General features: G+C 36.2%; 1 protein-coding gene across 1 annotated transcript in view; it reads right to left on the bottom strand.

The window, feature by feature from the left end:
- The window catches only part of RAB2A (RAB2A, member RAS oncogene family), a 53,759-nt gene extending 47,706 nt beyond the window's left edge, over positions 1-6,053 (bottom strand). Inside the window, exon 1 of the mRNA XM_006923988.3 lies at positions 5,960-6,053. The gene's annotated coding sequence lies outside the window, so the exon portion shown is untranslated. The remainder of the gene's footprint in view (positions 1-5,959) is intronic.
- Between the last annotated feature and the right edge of the window lie 18,894 nt (positions 6,054-24,947).

The raw sequence follows: 24,947 nt of genomic DNA, 5'->3' as shown, positions 1-24,947 counted from the left end.
GATTTTCTTAATTCTAGAAATAAAGGGAAAACTACATATAAAAAAAGAATTTCTTTAATTTTCTATGAAAAATAAACAGCAAATACCATACTTAAAGGTGAAACAGAGAAGTTCAAATTACTCTGAGAAAAAGATCACAATGCCCTCAACTTGTAAATTATTCTAGAGATTTTGGTCATAACTTATAAAAACAAAACTAAAAGGTATAAATATTAGCTAAGGAAAAAAGTATAACTTTCAGATAAGACTAAGCTACCTAGAACATGCAAAAATAGTTAATTTAACAATGATGGGGCAAAAAAACTATTCATAATAGGAACAAAATATATATACCAGAACAAACAAGAAAAGCACAATGCCTGTATGAAAATGATAAAATCTTAAAAAGTTGGACTAAAAACACATATTGTGTATATAAAAAGATTAGTAATCTCAATACAATACAATAAAAACAAATTATCTCTAAATTAACATATAAAGTTAATAAAATTCTTATCAAATTTTAAAAGTCTCACCAAAAATTTTGCAAATTTTGCAGATGAGACTAAAGTTCATGTGGAAGGACAAGTGTACAAGAATAATCAAGAAAACTTAGAAAAGGAAAAATGTCAATCACATATCAAATACTCTGCAAAGTTACTATAAATACCACAGTGTGATCCGGCCTCATGAAATAGCAAAGAAGCATGCATAGAATAGATTTGTGAGTCTCCAAACAGGCTTGCTTACATATGGAGATTCAGCAGATGACAAAGGTGATAGTTCAAAGAGGGAAGAATGAATGGCTTATTTAATTAATAGTGTGGGGTTGCAAGTTATATAGGGATTAAAGAAAATCATATACACAATCATATACCAGATGGAGTACAAATTTATAGCATGAGAAGAATATTTAAGAGAATACATAATTTTTGTACTGGGGAGCCTTTCTCAGTAGCCTTGAAAGCCATTAAAAAAAAAAGAAAAATCAATGAATCTGACAGAAGTAAACCAGTAGTAGAAGGGGCAAAGACATAAACAGGTAATTCAAAGAGAAGATGTAGAAGTGGTTCTTAAACATATAAAAAATGCCAGCCTCCCTAAAAAATAAGGAACTGAGAAGCAAATTAACCATTTTTCCCTCTCCAATTCACAAATATTAAGAACATTAATAAACTGCAGTAGAATCAAGGGTGAGGAGAAACAGGGACTTTAGTACATCGGTGGAAGAAGTGCAAATCAGACCAGCTTGTGTTTATGACTATTGTTTAAGTCTTCTAGAAGGCAATACACACACCAAATTCTCTATAGCGGTTGCTAGAGGGCCAAAGGAAAGTTATATAGGAAATTTAACTTTCTCTGTTTTTTTACAGTATTTTCATAATGATCACATCCTGTCAGGAAAACGTATTTACATTTTAAAATTCATGTACATAGACTTTGTAAAATCTAAATTAGATGTTCACAAGAGGTCTTTTAAAGTGTTCCTCTTTGTTCTTGGCAATATTTTTACAGGCAACTCAAGTTATCAGAAAATTGAACCCCCAAATAAATGAGGTATATTTTTAACTGACAGCTTGCGGGAAGCCTGATAGAAATATGCTTCGATTCTATTACCTTTTCCCCAAAGCACACTTTTACTCCTAGTAGTCATTTCTTACGGATTGACTGCTTTAAGGAAGTGAGAGAGATAGGTAGGAAGGTGGAATCAACATACAAATGGACCATCCTCTAGATCAGTGTTAGTCAAACTGTCCATTAGCAGGTAGTGAAATAAATGTGGTGGGAATTAGTGGGCTGTAACTGGAATTATTTGTAAACAACATAATTGAACATCATTAAAGGAATGCATGCATTAACCACTGTAATGTTAAATGTTGCTTTATGAAGCTTTCCCTCCAGACAGTATACTAATTTAGCAAATATTTATAGAATCTTTATATGTACCAGGGGCTGGAGACAGAGTATCAAACAGGTAACTCTGTTGTCATGGATTTGACTTTATACTGGTGGGGGACAATGTTCAGTTATATTTACTTGTATAAAAAGTTAAGAAAAAAGATAAATCTAAGTGAGAGGATGGGTATTGGGGTACGTGTACACTTATGAAGACTGGGGAGGAAAAAAATCAAGAGCTATTTAGGACACGTTAAGTTTGAGATGCCCATTAGATATACAAGAGATGTTGAGAAAGCAGCTGAACATGTGTATATGAGAGGAGAGAACCCTAGTTGGAGTGGGTTCAAAAATGAGTGGAGAAAAATTAGAGATAGAAAATGTGGATAATTCTTTCTGAGGACTTTTGTTTAAAGGAGAGAAAAGGATTGAAAGCTAGAAAAGAAAAGTCATCAAAGATTACCATCGAAAAGAGAAAAATTAATGCCAGCTGGAATAAAAAAGAACTGCTGAAGCTGCGTTCTTTGAGTAGACGTTGGCCAGCAACTTGGGGTTCATCCACAGCAGCAAAAAGGCTCAGTTTATGGGCACAGTGCAGGCAGGTGGGTCTATGTGGTGGTGGAGACCTGTGAAAATGCTCTTCTACTTGCCTCTACTTTCTGAGTGAAATAGAAACCCAGGTAATCACCTGAGAATGAACATAGAAATGGTGCTACGTGCTTACAGAGCAAGAAGGTATAATATAGTTATACAGGAAAGAGGAGAATGAATGGACAGTTAAAAGTTAGTGTTCAAGAAATTAAATTAATGAGACTAGTTAGCATGATACTGTGTTTTTCTCCATGCAAGCATGGAGTAGATAGCTGAACTTAACCTACAAGTTAGCCACAGAGTATGGTGAAGTAAGAGAGAAGAGAAGGACGTGGAGGGTGTATGCAGGAGTGATTATAATGATGATTATAGTGGTTAGAATTAAAACTGGGTGAGGAGGGAACTGAAAACGCAAGAGGGGTGAAAATGAAAAGATGCTAGGGTCAAAACATTATAGGTTTGGGAAGGGCAAATAAATTGTTAGTGTTAGGAACCAGAAGGTGTGAGCTGGAATGATGGGAAGGATAGTCAAATAGCCACATACATGAAAATGAAATTCTGGAGTAGTACAGATACTGGTAATGACAAGGTCCTGGGAGCGACTATGGGAGTAAATAGCTGAGGTAGAGGGGAAGCAAGATCACAGGAGAGGAAGTCAGGGGACTGAGAGGCCAAGATGCATGTGGAGGTGTGCTCACATGTATGTGGTATGTGTAAGGTCAACGATAAAAGACTCATGTCCAGCAAGGTAATCAATATTTAAAAGCCATTGCTCCAATGCTTCTCAAACTAATGTTCACATGAATCACCTGTTCAAATGCAGAATCCGATTCAGTAGATTTAACAGACTCCCACATGACTGATGCTGCTGGTCTAGTGCAATAGCCCTTGAGTAGCCTTTGAGTAGCAAGGCTCTATCTAGTCTCGATTTCAATGTAATAGTAGCCAGGAAGCTATTTATAAACTGCTTTGACTCATATAACCATTCTCACTGAGATAGTAGTCAAAGGGTAAGGAATATTTCAGAGTCTTTCCTTGCCTTTTATGGTCTTTTATTTCCCCTTTTCTATCATTTAATACTTCTTTGTCATGACCCAACCATAACTTTTCACCTTTCTCTATTCATTAGGCAAAGGCAAGTATGCAGCAGAATCAAGATACTGTCATATGTCTACTTTCACAAACATTCCAATGTTCCTTTAAAAAAAAGTGCTAATGACCTGCTAAATTGTCTTTATGTCTCTAAAATATGTTGCGACGGGTGTCATGATGTATAGCAGTTGAGGTCCAACCAGAAAAACAGGAACCATACTTAAGTATTTAAAACAGAGGGAACTGTTACAGTGAGGACGAGCTGAGAAGTCCAAAGAAAAGATGGTAAAGCAACGCAGAGCTTGGCTAACAGCAGGAAGCTGCTACCATCCTTAGGCTGTGGGGACAGAGAAACCAGGGTTTACAAAGCTCAGGAGCTAGACTAGCAGTGGGCGCGGTGGGCCCGGTAGGCAGGGGCTGGGGCTAGAGCCACAGAGGACCTACAGCTAACTCATGCAGAGAGAGTAGAGACCCTTGGTTTCGCTTTGCTTTTAGCCGTCTATCTCCCCGTGCCTACCATCAGCAAACCAAGAGAGAAGCCAGCTGGTACAGTTACGTGAGTTACAGTTTTCCAAACAACTCCCTTTGGTCTACTCCCTTATCTCTTCCCCACAAGTATAGCCTGTGCCAATTTCTGACAGAGACTCAGGCCCATCCTCTTTATCAGGTGTGCCATAACAATTTAGAAAATTAAATGAAAGCTTCGATGAAAAGGAAGACACTTTTGGTTAGTATGCTATACTAAAAACTGTTTAGCCAGTAGTCTCAGGACTGAGTCCTGCCTAAGAGATGGCTACCAAGGTTCAGACTTAATGGCCAAAGAACAGATTCTACATAAAAATGAGCTCACCAAAGTTAAACTATGTCATGAGGCCCAGAAAGAGTTGAACCCTTTCTACCCATCATTACTGTGTATACTTAAAACTACTGAAATAAAATGGAATTTGAATATTCTTGTTCAGTCACCACCAGGGAAAAATTTTAATATAGCCACAAAGTACACATGGCTTCGCTGAAAACTATTAATTGATCTAGTTATTTGATTCATAAATTCTATCTTCCATTTGTTATTTTAAAAATACACAAGACATGAGAGTTAACCTGCTAGTGAATTTATGATATCTAAAGAAAATAAGAAGTCCCTGACTAAAAAGATACATCCAGTTATCAGTGGTAAAGTCTAACCAGATTGCCAATTACCTTATTTCTTCATAGTTTACTAATTTCTAATTGTTAATGGGCTACAGACAAAGAATAATCAAGCTAAGTTCCTTAGCTTTCAGGGTAGAAATACAATTTCTTTAAACAAATAAGAACACTGAAACATTCTACTCGCTTCAATTTTTTCACTTGTTTTAATTTTATATTTTTGCATATTAATAAGCAATATCAATAATAAGTTATTACTTACCAGTAACTGTCTCATTTATTCTTCGAAATTGAGGAAACTAAAGAATGCTCAGGTAGTTTTCTACCACAGTAATAATAATGATAGCTGATATTTAAATAGTATTAGTTAATAACAGCTAATATTTATTGACTATTCCTTACCAGTAACTGCCTCATTTGTTCCTTACAATTGAGAAAACTAAAGAATACTTGATGGCAGTTTGTCTATCACAGTAATAATAATAATGGTAGCTAATACTTAAATAATTGAGAAAACTAAAAAATGCTTGATGGTAGTTTTTCTCGATTAGAAATTGTAGGTGAGCCTCGAGAAGCTGTCCTCAACCTTTTTTGGCACCAGGGACCAGTGCTCCAATGAGAATCTAATGCCTGATGATCTGAGGTGGAGCTGAGGTGGTGATGTTAGCGCTGGGGAGCGGCTGCAAATACAGATGAAGCTTCCTTGCTCTCACCAGCTGCTCACTTCCTACTGTGCGGCCTGGTTCCTAACAGGCCATGGACTATACCTGGCTGTGGCCTGGGGGTTAGGGATCCCTGCCCTACAACACTTACCATGTTGCCAGGCACTGTTTCAATGCTTCATATTTGTGAGACGGGTACTACTATTATTCTCATTTTACAGATAAAGAAACTGAGATATGCAGCTTGTTGGTGGCAGAGACTCCATTCAAACTCTGGCAAGCTGGTCCAGAGTCTCTGCTCTTACCTCTGTGCTGCATTATCTCTCAATCATTTGTTTCATCATTAAATACAATCAAAATCCTAAATATTAATATGTCTTGTTTCACTGCAACCACTTTTACAAAGTTGGGTAATATTATTTTTACTATAGTCCAATTTTTAAAAAGTGATAGAGACTAAACTCTGAACAGCAACAAATCTAGGTTCACTGATATTTTGACTCGTCACTAATAGAACTGACTCTCTAAGCATATTCCATCTCCACTTCCCAAAACTTTTGAATACTTCTCATTTCTTTTATAAGACTTACCGATAGTAAGGTCATGCACTGGTTGAAACCTCTTGTCTGTAAACTGTAGCAATAAGCATGATTTACCAACACCTGGAAGTTAAAAAAAAAAAAATTAAGGGGCAAAACTTACAGAAATTAAAGAACACTTTACAAAAGCACGTGGAAAGCAGGCAGCCAGGGTTTCTGGTGCTCTGTGAACAACCTTTCATGATTTTTCAGTGCTCTACTTTCTTGGGAAATTAGAGGACTGATAATATAGGTGGAAGGTGTTAATCAATTCGAAGCACCCTTTTCATCCTTTCTTATTCATTCGACATTTCAATTTGAAAGATAAAAAGTGGCAGCAACTTGTAGAAGACAACTAAGGTCCCCCCAGTAGCCTCTAGCACAGTACTCATGCAGTTAAGTGTTCACTTTTCTTCTTTGTGTACTAGTGAAAACATTGAAAAACACAATTTCATCTTTTTGTAGGCAGCCATCATTCATTCATTCACTCAAAAAGTCTTTATTGAGTGCTAACTTTGCACTGCACTAGGGACTTGAAGATACAATTGTGTGGAAAACCAATATGCTTCCTTCCTACAGTGTAGTATAGCTAGAGAAATTAGACAGAATGAATGCCCAAATTATTTATATAAACTGTAACTTGAAATAATAATAACTGCTATTTGAAAGAAGAGACAAGTGCTATGAGGATGAGTAACAAGAGGCTTAGACTGAAGGGCTGGAGAAGATCTTTCTGAAGAAGTGACACTTAAACCAAGCCGTTCAGTGTCTTCTAGATTATAAACTCATAAGAGAAGGTCAATGATTATCTTTTTGTTTTATGGTAGAGATAAAACACTTAATAATTTTGCTGAATGATTGACCCTAGTGTCAAATGTTATAAAAAATGTCAGAATGCCCAATAACAAATCTATGATGTGTGTGTATGGTTGTGTTTTAGGAAAAATTTATTTGTTCAAAGTTTTTTGAGTATTTTAAGATTCTAGTTAGCCGGAAATAAACTGGAATTTGACCTGAGTTTTCTTCTTGTCCTAATATCCATGATTTCCCTTTTACATTACAAAATGTCAAAGTCAAATTCATTTTTTCAGATTTCTAACTCCTCTGAATAGCCTTTCAGGTCTAGGATAGAAAGGGAAAAAAATTTTTTTTAAGTGTGACAGTACAGAATAGGTGAACAACTGAAATATGAATCTTCGGTTCTTTTTTAAAAATTGACTTTATTTTTAAGAGCAGTTTAAGTTCATAGCAAAATCAATCAGAAGGTACAGCCAGTTCCCATGTTTTCCCTGCGGCACATGAGCACAGCCTCCTCCATGGTCAAGATCCTACTTTTGTTACAATCAACGAACCTACATTAACACATCGTCACTCAAAGTCCATAGTTTATATTCGGGTTCATTCTTGGTGCTGTACGTTCTATGGATTTTGACAAATGTATAATGTATCCACCATTATAGTACACAGGATAGTTTCACTGCCCTAAAAATCCCCCATGCTCCACCTATTAGTCCCCTCCTTACTCCTAACCCCTGGCAACCACTCATCTTTTTACTGTCTCCGCAGTTTTGCCTCTTCCAGAATGTCATATAGCTGGAATCAAAGAATGCAGCCTTTCAGACTTGCTTCTTTCACTTCATAATATGCATTTAAGAATTCTCTGTCTTTTCTTCATTTCTATTTTTAACATCCAAAATTTTCCCATGTGGTATAGAAAAAAATTCTAATTAGAAAGCACAGATTTTATTACTGAGGGACTTCAAGACTCACTGAAGTCATTTAAGTGATACGAGAGTCTGAAAACCCCTGCTTATCTCACAACAGAATATATATTGCTCTAGCCATACCAACACCACTTATTCTGACCAAGTGCTAGTTAAGTACAGAAAATATTTATTCTTTGGTTCTTCACTTTCAAGATTCTATATGCTTTCTCCTGGTAGCCAAAGTATCTTTCAATACGGAGACTATAGCCAATTGCCATTGTGGTGTCTTCTTAATTAGACAACAGACCATTTGTTAGGGTCAGTTATATTTACAGATATCTTATTCAGTATTTGTTGACCTCTATTTTAATTCTCGATAAAACTTGTTTCCAAATACTTGGGCTGTCTGACTCAGAATCATCAATGCTTTTCCAAATTGCCAAATGGAATTAGCTAGCCTCTTTTCAGCCCTCATCTTATTTGATCCAGAAATATGATCTACTTGTGCCACAAACTATAGTTTACCTGCCTACAACCTCTTTGAAAATAATCTCTTCTGGTTTTATAAGGATGTAACTATCTCCTTTGTTCCTTATTCTGTGACAATTGTTCCTACTCCATGCAAGCCTTATACTGGAGGTTTTCCCCCATCATCCCATCTTTGGTCACCTTTTCTTTTCACCTGAGAGAACTAATCTAGTCCTATAGCCTCAACCCACTTCTACAAATTAGTCAGTGATTATCAAATCCATTTCTCCAGCCATCTTAACTACACTCTCATTATTTTCAACTACCTATTGAACACGTCCACTTTAATTCCTATAGGGCTGAAACTCAAACTTCCAACCTAATGCATTCCTTTTCATTCTCTTGCCCATCATCCTCCCAACCAAGAACTCAGTACTAACTCAGCTCCTCCTCCAGTGTTTCCTATCTCTGGAATTGCCTTCCAATGGAGCACACCAAAAACGAAATCATGATCGCCCTTAATTCCTCCTCTTTTATCATCGACTGTATCACGGCAGAGTGGGACCCCCCAACAGAACATAAGCTCCATTAAGACAGAGACCAAGAAGACATCCCCAGCACATGACGGATACAAATCAAGCTTCATGAAGCCTCTTTCTGTCCTCCTTCCTATCTTACTATAAACACTGTCTTAGTTGATGATTCAGAAAGAGTAAATCTGAATTTTTCTCAGTACCTCAGGAAGCTGGCTATCTGGGAGGGATTTAACCGATATGACTTCATACAACTCATTTCATCTCTTTGGACATAGTTTTACTATATGTACAGACAATTGAGCCAGATAATCATTATAACTCTAACTCTACCATTTAGACCTGATGATTTATTATATCATCTAGAGTTTTACAATTTTAATGTTCTTTTTTTCTTTACTATGGGTGGATTTAAAGTTAATAACTGAACATCTGTTTAAGTCTAAATGGAAAACAATGGCTCCATCATGCCATAAAGTATAGTAATATGATATAAAACAACATGGAGGATTTTTCTTTCCAACTAATCAAAAGTATAGGTCAGACTCTTGTGCTGGAATATAGCAAAAACAATATCATCATGTGGTAAGTTCAATTTCAAACAGACCTATACTTTACGAAAAAGGGCCGATTCTTATTTTATGATTGAGCATGCTAATTAGAAACTTTAAGACAACTTTTACTGCATTTTAAAATCTAAGAGCACTGGGGTTTAACCAGATTACTGTATTAAACTGGTTTTTAAGTGCTCTATGATAGGTATTATGATCTCTACACAGTTAAAACAAGTAAGCCATATCTTTGTATGTTCAAGTTAAATACAAGTTTTAATTTAACAGCTATAATGAACATAACACTTAGCTCAAGTTACTAACTCCACAAGACTGATGTCTAGACCTTTTGAGAACTTCTATCTAACCTGTATATTGGGCAAACATGCAGAAAGGAGATTTTTGCCCAAAATGTCAAACTATTTATATTTGAAAAAAGCTCTAAATTGAGGCTAGATTTTTAAATGGATTTTTGGAACTTATAATTATGTAACAAATAACTTATGCAGAAAAAAAAACCCCAGTAATTTCAGCATAAAAAATGACTAAACTTATGTCTAAATCTGACGTTTTCTTTGAAAAATTTCTCTTATTTTCTAGAGGAAAAAAATAAGACCCTAACGTGAAACCATTAAAATAGGGGCCAACATTTCATCATAAATAGGAAATCTAAAACTTTTCATTGGATTTCATCTTTAAAAAAATTATAAATATTTAAATAAATTTAACACAATAAAGTTTAATTTATAACTATCTCTTGAACAAAGAATGCAAGAAATATTAATTTAGAGGTTTCTGGTAATATAGAAACTTTGTAGGACATCATTTAACATTTGATCTTTTTATAGTATAAAGTAAAATTGATAAAAATCTCAAAGGTCTCTTTCACCAATTTCCCCATGAGTCTCTCTTAATCCTTGTATTCAAATTCTTTAAAAGCAACTTCTGTATCTTCTCTCAACTCTTTATTTGTTTATTAGTCTAAATATCAGACACCCATTCACATAACTGATGAAATCCTACATATTTTGTAGGATTTGCAACTGATTCATTATTTTCACAAAGAAAATCAATTTTGTTGATTATCCTGAGACACTTAGAAAAGATAATTGAATGAGGAATAGCTTCTTAAGTGGCCAATGACTATTTTCACGTCATTGTGACTATATTCTGAAGAACTCTGAAGTATTAAAAATAATGACTCCCAACAATAGATAAAACTTAGATAAACCGCCCCTTGTGCCAAACATTATTTTAAGCAACTTACATATGTCAACTCATTTAGTTCTAAGAACATTACAATGGAGTGGTTAAGATTTCTGACTCCAACGGCACATTCTCTAGAGCCTAATCCTTGCTAACCACTACTGATAAAATCTCAAATTATTTATCCTCAGTTTCCTAATCTGTAATAATAACTATTTCATAGGTTTATTGGAAATATTAAATGAGTCAGTGCGTTAAGTGCTTAAAACTGTGTGGCACACAGTAAAATTCAATGAAGAATTCAACAAATGTTATTATTATTAATAATGCTATCACTTATTATTATGTCTGTTTACATTTTAAGCTCCCTAAAAGTGGAAATATGCTTTATTCACTTTCAGTGCGGCCACATGGACTTCCAAGGCTTGCCATAAGCCAATCTTTCTAGAAATATCTGAATGTTGACTAGGTTCTAAGACTAAGTAACTGAAATATATAAGTAAACAAAGACAAAAGTCCTGCCTTTGTGGAGCAGGGAGAAAGAGACAATGAACAAACCTCTTTTTTTAAACTTACGTGTGCCTGTCTATGTGTATGTGTATATAGAGACAAAGAGGGCATGTTAGTTGCAGGGTGTTAAGTGCTATGGTACAGAGAAAAAATAAAGTAGAGTAAGGATATGGGACGTGGATGCTGGGCAGAAGGGAAAGGGTGTGGTATTTAGATGAGGTGGTCTCTTTCACTGAGAAGGTGAGACTTAGGTAAAGACTAAAGGAGGTGAGGAAACAGGCAGGTGGATTACTGAGAAGAGCACTCTAGGCTGAGCAAACAGCTAAAGGAGAAGCTGGTAAGGTAGGATATCCTGGAGAAGCTGCAATAAGGCCAATGTGGCTAAGCTTAGAAGGCAGGGAAGTCACGCCCTTAGGAACCGACCCCGCAGGACTTTGTAAGTTTGTGTGTGATAAAATGAGAGATTCACTGAAATTCCTACTCTGCTCAAAATCCATTTTCATTTCTGCTCAAAATCCATTTTGAGCAGAGGAGTAATATAATTTGACTTAAATTCTAAAATAATCACTCTGCTTCGATGAGGATAACCTATAGTAGAAGTAGATGAGACAGGAAGTGAACAGATTGGTTCCGGAGGCTTTCTCAATGAACTAGGAAATGGTGTCTTGGATCAGGGCAGTCGCCATGGTTTGAAGTGATCGAATTCTGTATACATTTTGAAGAAGAGACAAGAGAATTAGCTGACAGTGTAGACGTGGGTTTTGAGAGGAGTAGTATGTTAAGTATGTATGGCTCCAATATTTTTGCCTGATCAAATGGACGAATCAATAAGATGGGGAAAATTATAGCAGAGCAGCAAAGACTATCAGTTCCAGGTTTGGTTATTTTAAGATGTTTATTAGACATCCAAGTGGTAAAGTTGAGTAGGCAACTGGATATATGAGTCTATACTTTAGGAAAGATGCTCAGGCTGGAAACAGAGCCGTCAGCATAAAACAGTACTTAATTCCCATTTGCCCCAAGAATACTCGCTGGCGGTGCTTGCAGCTGCAGCGTTTATCCTGGAATCACTCATGGATTAGTCCTAACCTTACCCCTGAAGTTTGCCACTAAATATCTCGCTTTTATAATTATCTTCACATCACCCTAGTATACTGATAGTTTTTGGAAACAACTGACATCATTCTATTTATAGCACTTAGTTTTTAGTAGTAGTATTTCCATTTACAAAATGTATTAATTCTTGATCACTGAAAATGTCAAATCCTAGAAAACGTAGCATTGCTATGTGTGATGTTAAATTAACACTGGCAACGAGGTGCACTTTTTTTTCTAAATAGGAAAAGGGTTAAAGCCGTATGAGAGGAACCAGCCAAAAAAAAAAAAAGGTGCTTATTTTATAAAAGCACATTTGCTTTATTATTGCAGAATTAAACAGAAACAAAAGAAACATAAAGTGGCCTCTCCAAATCCATCTCCTACTAATATAGGAAAGAGGCATGAGAACTACACAGACTAAATCTTAAACTAAGCAGACTTCAGAGCCTGCTACGTGCTGTTAGGTATGGTAACCGGTTAATGAGCCATACGTGAGACAGAGCACAGGGAACCTGCAGAACAAAGGAAGATTCTGGCTGAGATTACTAATGACTGCTTATCCATACCACAAGAGGAAAGCAGAAAAACAAAGACTTTAAGCTGTACTTTGCACAAGTTAAAGACAAACCCAATTATTCATTCTCTTCTTTATGTCCTATAATCAGGAATTTTTCACAGAAACTAAGAAACAGATATAAATCCAATGCCTCAAATACTCAGGGTCTCGTTCTTTGACTCTGAGAGGAGATCATGATCTTCTATGGAGCATTATTTCTTCTCCAATACACTTGCCTTTGTCTTTTAACCCTGGTTGGCTCCTAAATTCTTTCCTGCGTGGAACTAAGGACCCTTGTTGGGTGGTATGGGACGTAAGTACCCACTGGGGGGATTTACCCCGTGCTGCATCACTACTGCTGGAACCTGCAGGCCTTCACCCACCCTACCCATCCACTTTCCTCTCTCCACACAGACTCTCATGGCCAGCTTCTCACCACCACCAGGTGCTCCCTAACCATTCTATGAGAAGTATCTCTCACTCTCAATCACTTTCTACCCATTGGAAGTTTCTGATCTTTACCAAAACATCCCCAAATCACTATCAAGCCTTGCTCCCTGAGATTCTGAATGAACTGTAAGCATTGTGTGGTGGTTGAAAGCACTACTTAGCTAACCTTGAGCAAACCACTGGCCTCTATGTTCTTTTCCTGTGCAGAAGCTTTTTAGTTTGATACACTAGTTTATTTTTGCTTTTGTTGCCTTTGCTTTTGGAGTCATCCAAAAAATCACCAAGACTGATGTCAAGGAGTTCATCACCTATGTTTCCTTTTAGAAGTTTTATAGTTTTGCATCTTATATTCATGTCTTTAATCCATTTTGAGTTAGTTTTTGTGTATGGTGTAAGACAGTGGTCCAGTTTCATTCTTTTGCAAATGGCTTACCAGTTTTCCAACACCATTTATTGAAGAGACTGTCCTTTCCCCACTGTCATAAATTAATTGAACATATATGCATGGGTTTATTTCTGGGCTTCTATTCTGCTCCATTTATTTGTGTGTCTATTTTTATGTTAATACCATACTGTTTTGATTACTAAAATAATATAGTTTAAAATCAGGGAGCATGATACCTCCAGCTTTGTCTTCTTTCTCAAGACTCCTTTAGCTATTTGACTACTCTTTAATTAATACAAAAATACTACATTTAATAATGATGCTGTTCACACCATGAAGTCACCTTTGTGTTTTACTCAGGGTCCAAGTCACTGTCATCAATAGGACACAGTATTGTGGTGAGAACCTATTATTACCTAATCACCACGTCAGTGCCAAACAATTACAAGTAACACTCATTAAAAATACAGATTCCTAAAGCCCCACCTGCCCTAGAGATTCTGATTCAGTCTATCTTTGGTTGGACCCAAGAATCGAATAAATAAGTTCCTCAGTAATTTCTAGGCAATAATAAGTCCTTCTCCACAAGAAACACTGGTGTAACTGCTAGGTATTCTACTGAAGTTTATTTTCCTAGTCTTAAACTGACTTCCACCAATTTGAAGATAATTATGAAAAATAGGCGATGACTCTATTTTTACAATCACAATTTAAAATATGAAAAAACAAATAATAGAAATGTAAGAGGGCCAATTCCTAATTATTGAAGGAAAGTTCCGTCCAACTATCATCTTGAAATCATGGTTGTAAATTGTCATTTAATACACTTGGTCCTCAAAAAAAAAGTTGACAAAAGTTATAAAAATGAACAAACTATCTTATGACTAAAAGTAATCCACTATAGAACAACATATTTTAAAGTCATATCAAAGAACTGACAGACTTCAAACACAGATCATACAGAGATGTGGTTAGTGTTAATATTAGTAACTTATTTTGCAAACACAGAAAATTTTCTTCTTTGTGCTAACATTCTAAATTGACAAACATGAAAAATAATAACAAAGTCTGCTTTTAAAGAAAAAAATTAATAAACTCAGCAAACTTTACAGTTGTTTACACCAGTGTTCAAATCTACCTGTATTATTTTATGACCAGTGACCTCAGACAAACTAGTTATAGAGAGGTCCATTTCCACATCTGTAAATTAGGAAAAAGAAAACAGAATTCCTTCTTCAAATAAAGATATATATTATAAGGCTTAAATGCAAAAACTTTGAATCCTGCAAATTCATAGTTTTAGTAAAAATGTTAAGTTGAAGATTCTTCAAGATGAATACAGCTGGGGAGCAAAATCACCGACCAAACTTATCTGACCCTGAGTTCAGATTTTTAAATACATATTTTCTAAAAGTAACTGATTTCAGTTAGACTCTCACCTGCCAGCCTGTCGTTGTGGGTTGAAGAGTGACCCTCCAAAGAGATATGCCCAAGTCCCAACCCCTAGAACCTGTAAATGTGATCTTATTTGGAAGAAGGATCTTTGCAGATATAATTAAGGATTTCAAGATAAGATCATCCTGGATTTTGGTTAAGGCCTAAATCCAATGACACATGTCCTTAGAGGAGAAAGGCAGAGGGAGACAAAGACAGAAACACAGGAAAGGAGGCCACTGGAAGACAGAGGCAGAGGCTGGAATTATGCTGCCGCTATGCTCTAGGACACCTGGAGCCGCTGGGAAAGGCAAGCAAGGATTTTCCCTGGATTCTTCAGAGGGAGTTTGGTCAATATCTAGATTTTGGACTTCTGACCTCCAGAACTGTGAGAGAACAGGTTTTTGTTCTTTTAAATCCTAAAACGAGTTTATGATAATTTGTTGCAACAGCCCTAGGAAACCAGTACACTAATCACTAATTATCTTTCATTTCTTCTTCTTAGATTTCTACTTTGTTAGTCTCCCACTACTGTTGATGCTATCTATAATTCCTACTGTAACCAGTAAAGTAACTCAAATATTAAGAGTGAATGGTAAGGGAAAAGGAAACAGGGAATATAGAGCATTTATTTGAGAAATCTGTCAGTGAAGCCTAGGAGGGAAGGGAAGAGATAGTTAACCAAAAAATATTTATTGAATACCTACTATATTCCAGGCACTGAGCTTTAGTAATAAAAAGAAAAATTAAAGAAAGTTCTCAAAAGGATGTAGCTTTAAGAATGTAAGACATCTTTTCCCTGACACTGTAAGGCAGTGGTCCTCAAACTTTTTTACACCAGGGACCAGTGCTCCTATGAGAATCTAATGCCTGATGATCTGAGGTGGAGCTGAGGCGGTGATGCTAGTGCTGGGAGCAGCTCCAAATACAGATGAAGCTTCGCTCCCCAGCCCATCACTCACCTCCTGCTGTGTGGCCCGGTTCCTAATCGCAGCCCAGTTCCTAATAGGCCACAGATGGGTACCAGGTCATGGCCCAGGGTTGGGGAACCCTGCTGTAAGGTATAGAAATGAGTATGCTGACAAAGAGTTGCTAAAGAATCAAAATGAAAAGGAACTAGAAAGATGTAGAGAACTGGCCCTTCTTCCCTTCATGCAAATCATCTATTTCTGTATTAAAGTACTCCAAGAACTAAAACACTTCTAGGATGAGACCAAAACCACAAAAACAAGAAAAGCAGGTAACATCAACAGAATGTCTGATTCTTTATGCCAGTATTTCTTACACACCAGGTCTTTGCACGTTATTTATTTAGCATACTTTAAATTTAAGTGTTCTTTCTCCAATGCTCAGTGATTTTTTTGTACACTCAGCTGACAGCTATTAGAAAACTTAACTCAAGTGCCATAACCTTTAGGAAGCTTCCATAATACACATCTACCTTCACAAAATGAGTTAGGTATTCTAATTTTTAAATATGGAGACTTTCTGGCTGTGTGTGCATGTAACATAATCAATATAACTGGGTGGTTTCAGAAGCAAAAACACTATCCTTTGCCATAAATGCTGGAGAAGAAAGGAACACTGACAGGCTTCTGAGATCTCAACTCACCCTAGGTGTGTCATGGCCTCTAGGAAACCAAATCTGAACCTGAGCTCAGAACAGATAAAGAAGCCAGGCTTCGCTGAAGGGTAAAATTCATTTCAAAAACAAGCTTAGGAAGAGCTTGAACCATAGCATTTATTTAGCCACCATTTGCTGAGCACCTATGAACATGATGATGAGTGGAGAAACCTTAACTTGGGTAGTTTACTCCTTACCCTGCCTTCTTTATGAAACCTCTTTGCTTTTACCTTCTCCAAAGTTCTGACTTTTTCCCCCTAAGTTTTTACCTAATGTCCTGTTTCTATCCAGGATCCCACATTACATCTGGTTATCGTATGTCATTAGGTTCCTCACGGCTGTGAGTTTCCCAGACTTGCCTTGTTTCTGAGGATCTTGACAATTTTGAGGAATACTGGTCAGGTATATTGTAGAATGTCCCTTAATTGGGATTTGTCTGCTTTTCCCCCATGATTGAATGGAGTTGTGGCTGTTTGGGAGGAAGACCAGAGTACAATTTTCATCACATCCTAACAAGATTATTATTAACATGACAGATTACTGCTGCTGTTAACCATGACCACCTGGCTGAGGGTGTTTGGCAGGTTTCTCTTCTTTCCTTCCCTTTCCATAATATACTTTTCGGAAGAAATTCACTATGTATAGCCCACCCCTTTGTGGAATGGACCTTACCAAAGTTTTAACTTCTGTATTTCCCCTGACCTGTTTCTCTTTGCATAATGTCAACTTTTACCCCCCTCCATATGCAATCTTCTGTCGTTGCAGTGTTTTAACATTATCACATATATTCATTACTTTTATGTTAAAAAATGAAAAGAGCCTGTATTTGAAGTATGTACTCTTCTGAAATGGAAAAGTGTCTGTAAATTACCTTCGTCTTTAATTTTTTGACTCCCTACAACATCCTTCCCTAAACCTTGTTAATTCCAGCTCTCACTACCTTATCTCCTTTCACTACCATTGTCTTAGGTAAGGCCTTTTTACCTCCTACCTGGACCACTGTACTAACACCTAACTAACTATACCCCAGCTTTCTAATCTGTCCTACATATTAGTAGTGTGTCTCTGCTGTTATATTACAATATAAATATATATACGCTGTGGGTGTACATATAGTTTCTATTTTATCATAACTCTAGTACTGCACTGTTTCCTTTAAAAACTTCTATCTTTTCTGTCTACAGAATGAAGTTCAAACTCTACTTTAACCTTTCACAACCTAGTACCTACATAAGTGTCTAACAAGTATAATAAATTTATCTTCTCAGCCTTATTTCCAATAACTGTTTGATACAAGGTCTATACTATAGTTAAACTGGATGGTTTATACTGAGGAAGGTATAAGGTATAATAGCATTTAGCAGATACGTAAAATGACCCTATTTTTTTTCCTATTTTAAAATTTTGATTATTTACCATTTCTACTTGTCTAAACTCTACTCATTTTTCGAGACTCAGCTCACATATCATCTTACCTTAAGTTTTCCAAGGAAGACAGATTGTCTAGATCCTATGAAATTCCAAGCGTTTTCTAATACCTCAGTCAGAGAGAGCCCTTACCACATTTTATCAGCACTACTAGACTATAAAGTTCTTAAGGGCAGGGACATATTGAATTCACTTTTTAAATCCTGCATAGTAGTTCCTAGTCCTGTGTTTTACACTGGCAAACTTTTACTACTGTACCCTTCTGCATGTCATGGTACACCTTCAATTTAGAGATAACAAATCTACTGGACTGGATTTGGATCCTGTGTGTGACACTAGTAGAAAAAGTTGTGTCATGTTATCTGGCCTTGTTTGCTATTTGTATAATGGTAATCATACTATCTACCTTACTCATAAGGCTATTGTGAGGAAATACAAGAGTTAGCATGTACAGAATGAGAGAGAAGATATCTGTGCTGCTGCTTTGTTCTCAAAGGAACAAATAAGGCTGACACCTTATTTCATGGTAAGGCCAGAGTATTCTACAAACACTTTATCAAGCACTTAATACATTATACTTTTATTATCAATTTACACCTCTGCCTGCCTCCCTTAGGAGCAGTAAGATTCATCTTTTTATACAGTAGTACCCTCTTATCTGGGGGGGGTTTTGTTCAAGACCCCCAGTGGATGTCTAAAACTGTAAATAGTCCCGAACTCTATATATACACTGTTTTTTCAATATATACGTACCTACGATAAAGTTCAATTTATAAATTAGGCACAGTAGGAGATTAGCAATAACTAATAATAAAACAGAAAAATTGTAACAATGTAACTGTAATAAAGATTATGTGAACGTGGTTCCTTGCTGAAGTCATATATGCTTAACGCTTTCTGGCGTAACACATTGCCCATCAATCAAACATGTTTTCTACTGATGTCTTCCATCCACAGATTCAACGCCTTTTCCATTTTAACTAAGCACTCATAAACGGTATCCATTACTTCTGCTGTTTGAGGTGCGAGAGCAAAAGCAGCATGACTTTCTTTTCCCTCCTTAACAATCACTCATGGAAGATTCATTCTTCCCGTGGATTTTAGCAACCCCAGCATGATTTTTTTCTTTCCTTATTGGGCCAAGAACTTTTACCTTTTAATTCAAAGGAAGCACTTTATGGCTTCTCTTTGGCATATCCAAATTGCCAGTATCACTATGCTTGCACTTAGGGGCCATTATTAAGTAAAATAAAAGTGACTTGAATAGAAGCACTGAGATACTGCAGACAGTCGATCTGATAACTGAGAGGGCCACTAAGTGACTACTGAGTGGGGAACATATATAGTGTGGAGACGCTGAACACAGAGATGATTCATGTCTGGGCAGGATGGAGAAAGACTGTGAGATTTCACCACGCTACTCAAAATGGCACACAACTCAAAATTTATGAATTGTTTATTGGTTCATGTCTGGAATTTTTCATTTACTATTTCCAGACCGTCAGTGAAATTCTCTGCCATCCAGCAGGCCTCAGCTGTGTCCCTTCAATGAGGTCTAGATGCCAGGTTTGTTCCATCCAAGCCTCAGTCTTAAGGGTAGCTGCTGTGCCCTCTACCTGCTGTAATTGTATGTATTCTTTAGAGCTCTCTTTACCTCTTAGCCAATTTCCCATTACTCTAATCTCATGTTATAGTTAATGATTCTTTACATTAGACTTTCCCTGTTCAAATCCCTGTGTGGTTTGTCTCCTAGTTCGATGCTGATTAATACTAGATGATTAATACATCTTTCATTAAGATAAACCAAATTTAATTTGGTAAAGTTGAGGGTTTCTGAATATAAGCTGAGTTTAGATTTTCTTAAAAAAGACCTGGTTTATTATTTTTAGTGCCATATTTTCACAAATACAAAACTCAATGCAACTAAAATTTTTAAAAATTAGGAAATAAAATGAAGCATTTGCTAATTTTCATAGAGAATAAAAAATAGACTACTAAAGCTAATGTCAAGAAAGAGCTGCAAGTAGTAAAAACACATCCCTGCCCTTCCTCTCTCAACTCCTGACACTTTCCCTGACTGGTGTGTCGTAATGGCAGAGAGAAGATAGAGCATTTGAGAATCAGAATGAAGAAAACACAGAGGTCCTCTGTGCAGTAGGATTTTAAACAGCTAGGTCATGAAATCAATTTAGTGGATCACAACTAGCATTAAAAAAAATAAAACAAAACAGAACAAAATAGCAAACTTTAGACTGTATGTAACACACAAGGTTAGGACACTACTGTTTGGAAATTTGTTTTAGATGCAGATATGCGCTTACATGCATATCTGAATGCTAGGCTAGGCTACAATGTAATTAATGTGTAACTGTTACTGTGGCTTGTAAAAAAAAAAAAAAAAACCTTGGAAAGTACTCTAATATCTAATCCAACCACACATCTAATGAAAGAACTCATCTACAATATTTTTGCTAGTATTTATGGCAAAATATATCAGTTGAATCTAGGATACTTCTATTCCGTTTTAATTAACATTTACAAGAACAGGAATCAAGGAGAAAATCTGATCTGTTGACAATTTAACATAATAAATAAAACCTAGGTATGTATCATGAGTCATCTACCAGGTGACAATTCTATTACATAAACCTCTTTGTAAAAAGATTTTTCCATTAGGTAAAATTAGGATTAGCCTACATCCTGATTTGCCAGTGGCAGGCTCAGATACTCCTGTTGTCCTGATAAACTATGGATCAATATGGATGATAAATTACACGGTTTCCCTAAAACACTGATTATCAAAGTGTGGTCCCCAAACCAGTGGCATCATCATCTAGAAACTTGTAAGAATGCAAATTATCAGCCCTATCCCAGACTCACTGAAACAGAAACTTTAAGGTGGAGCCCTGCAATCTGTGTTTTATCAAGCTCTCCAGGTGAGTCTGATGCGCATTAAAATTTGACAACCACTGTCCTAGATATAACACTATTTTCAATGTCCAATCCTCTTCAGTTTTCCAGCTACAACTTAATCTGAAGCCACTACATGCTTGGGATAAAAGATAACTGAAAATACTGCAGATGTTTCACCACAGTACAGATTAAGTTGAAAACATGATTATACTTGTTTCCACTTATTATCTTTGGCAATTACTCAGCTTAGACTATGCTGGATTATATGCTACCTGCCAAATACCCAAAGAACTGACTCACTTCGTATGAATAAGTATTTTTTTATTGCATCTATGGAATCTTATAATCAAGTTTATGCTAATGTACTCTCATCTCATTTAAAATATCTGCATGGTGTTTGATAATGTGAAGGTAAAAATATGCTCCTTCCACATATACAATCTTTTTTCAACCACAGTAGTAAATCTATGATAATAAATAGTAATAAATAATAAACAGCAAAGCAGAAATGATAACCTAATTTTAAAGATGAAGAAACTGAGGTTTTAGTGATATGCCTCAAGTTAACAACATAGGGGCAGAACTGAAACTCAAATCTGTGTGTTTTTTTTTTAAATTCTAAATCATATTTTTCCACTACACCACCAACCTCCTGAATTTGTTCTTCTCAGATACATATTACTATTGGCAACCAAAACCTCTCCTAACTAAAAAGAACATTATCTCACTTTCCAGGTATTAGGAGCAATACTAAGAAGAAGGAGGGAATATTCATAAGCTAAATGACTCCGACGGGGCAGAAATTTCACAAAAGAAGCTTTAAATAATGAGTACTATTTCTTCAACACTGACTTTATTCCAAACAATAATGTTCCAGTTAACATATCAGTTATATTAATATACTTTAATATGACCATTTCGTAATCTTCTCATAAGCAAAGATTCCAAATAAGAACTGCGCATCTCAGAAATACATTTAAATGAAGTAGCTTGAAGAGGATACTTTTTCAAGATGCTATGGAAGGAAGGTGTCTAGATGTAAATGTATAATATAATCATTGTACAATAAATTTACCATACATGATCTCAAAGTAGTATGTATGGTATGAATAGGTATCAAAGTTAAAAATCTGTAAGCAAAAAGAACTATTTCATGCAGATGCCAGATTAAACTAATAAGAGCCCAAGAAGTACGTGAAGACAGTAACTAAATTAAACTGCTGACCTCCCAAACATAGACAGGCATCAGTCAACACAGACAATGTTGAGAGTAGCCTGTTGAATTTAAGTACATAAAATATACCAAACTCAAAATTAAATATTCTTTCTAAATCCATATTTTTAATGGAAGGTTATTTGGCAGCATCTATCATAATGCGAAATGTAAACCCCAGCTGGTTCATATATTTTACTTACACAATGCATAAGAATGTTTACCACAGCACTGTGTATAACAATATTCATCAACAGGTGTAGGAGGACATTTGTTGTTTCTGACAACCTAGCATCAGAGCAACCTTCTTTCAGCTCCCTGGCAGCAAGGGCACAGACATGTGACACAGAGTCAATCAGAAGCTCTTGTCTGGTATATGGACTCTGAAGGAGTGCTCCAATACTGGGGACCATCAAGAGAGAATCCATGGTTGTCTACAGTGGAGATGAGAGAGCAATGGCATGTACTCAGCATCTTCTTCAGCAGGGTGTATGACAGGAGGCATTTGGCTATGCCTTGTCCTCCTTGGTTTTGCCATTTTCAAGCTTAATTATATTGCCTTCCTATCAATTCTGTGGAGCACCCAATCTTTTCAATAAAATCTTTTTCTTAAGCTAACCACAATAGGTTTCTGCTGTTTGCTACACAAACCAGAATTAACAGTATCAGGAAATGAGTAAATTAATTATGGTTTGGCTATGCAGGTGTTTAAAAAGAATGAGACAGATTTATATGCAATATGTTAAGACATCCAAGATTCACCTTTAAGTGAAAAAAATTAAGGTGTACAACAGTACTAAGTATATAGTCTCATTGAGACTGGGACACGCACGCACGCACGCACATACACACAGACTTCAGTTTGGCTCAAAAGCACTATTATAAAAATTCAAAAAAAACCCCACAAGTTTTCAAAGAACCCCTTTTAGCATCGAACACTACATAAGTAATACTTTTACTGGCCTCATCCGATGACCTCCATAGTAACATGGCATTTAAATAACTAGCAAAACTTCTAGAGTGACCAAAAATAGTTATATTAAATGTTGGTTGGTCTAAGAAAATTACAAAGAAGCCTACAAGTAAAATAATGTGTTGCGAAATAGATTATGATTTTCTTTTTTTAATTCCTAAAAGCCACTAAAGAATACAAACCAGCAGAACTTTTAGCAAGGCTTACTCTCAACTAAAGCTGAAAACACATATTTGCACTCAAATCCAACGTGATTTTTCCAATTCTCAGGTAAATTCTCTAAGAAAAGAAACTGTAAATCAGAAAGGATGGGAGAAAAGGGCCAATAAAGAAAAAAATGTTAAATGATAGGAAGGGCTCATTAATTACTGTCAGAAATCGGTGTTAAGGGTAGAAATTTATCCCATTTAGGGATGGGAGATAAAACTGCTTCTGTGAAGCTATCCAGAGGATAAAAATCCATCTCTTTATGCCACACAATGCTCTTCACAGTAGGGTACCAAGATTCATTTAGTCTTAACCCCCATAAAATCAACGAAAATCCTATACTGCCATATTCTATATAACATTCCTGGTATAAGGTTGTCCAATCTTGGCAAAACAAAAGACTGAGGGGCTCAGCTCAATTCTCTGTTCTCCACACATAACAAATATAAAAAAAAAAGGGGGCAAAAAGCACAAACTGATTCTACAGGGCTACTATGTAGGGAATTATTCAAACAAATGAGACCATATCTGATCATGACACACCTGATTTACCATTTGTAAAATGTGGTCAATAGCTACTTAGAATTACTGAGAACATATATGAAAGCCCAAGCACAGCACTCAACACACGGTAGGTGCTCAATAAATGTTTACCAAAAAATCTGAATGTTATGAGACATTCACTCCAGTTACAATGAATCCACTCAATGCTCCTCTAGTACTTTGCGTATTTCTCTATTACAATATCTTGTAATTATGGTAGCAAATTGATCTCCCCTTTAGGGTGGGACAGTCTTCTTCATTTTTCTAACTCCAGTAGAAGAACTGACCACATATTATCTTAAATTTCTTTGAAAAGAAAAAAAAAGATCCAATCCAATTCTCTACTCTCTGCCTAAATTCCAAGCCCTAATATGTGTCAATCAAACACTTCTGCTTGAACAGCTCCAGTAACACACCAACTCACCACTTCACAAGCTTTTTCCATTTCCCAGGGAGTCCAAATCTAACCTCTCCTCTATTCATGGTCCTGCTTCTGTCGACAAAAAGCCACAAAAGGCTGTTGAAGCCCTCTTTTATAGGAGAGTCACTTAAGTATCTGAAAGTCATGATTATATTCTCCTTTAAGTCTTCTCTTTTCTTGGGTTAAAATGTTGAAGTTATTTTAACTGTCCCTAAATTATCTTGGTTGATTACAGCCTTCATACCATCCTTACTGGCCTCCTGAGTATAGATCCCAATGTGTAAAAGAACTCAAGTTAGAAGACAACTACGTATTGGCCTCATCATCTCTTTCCTAAAGGCTAATGGAAAAGAGCAACTCCAACTTGATATTCTTCTCAATCTCAAGTGGGCCATGAGGACATCTGAGATAGGAAAAGACTTACGGAATCCAGAGAGAATTTCAGGATCAAAGAACTGTCATTTTACAGATTAACATGTGATCATGCTTCTTTCAAATCAAGTAATTACAGTTAAGCCAGCACAGTGAATAGCTTTTCCTGTAGGTGAGACCTCACCCACCAACTTAATTTTAAGATGCTCAACAGATTAGAAAAGTTATCTCTAATAAAATACAATTAATAAAGCACTTTGCAGCTTACAAGGCACCTGCAAACATTATTTACTTCGAACTCACAAAAATCTCATGAGGCAGATAAGCCAGGCATTACTACTGCCTTTTTCTAGAGGAGAAAGCTGAAGTTAAAGAGGTCTGAACTTCACTAAGAGGAGCCACCACACTA

The sequence above is a fragment of the Pteropus alecto genome, unplaced genomic scaffold (genome assembly GCF_000325575.1).
Source record: "Pteropus alecto unplaced genomic scaffold, ASM32557v1 scaffold87, whole genome shotgun sequence".
In the NCBI taxonomy this organism is placed as follows: Eukaryota; Metazoa; Chordata; class Mammalia; order Chiroptera; family Pteropodidae; genus Pteropus; species Pteropus alecto.
The sequence above is the reverse complement of the archived record's forward strand: the minus strand, read 5'-3'. Positions and strand labels throughout refer to the sequence as shown.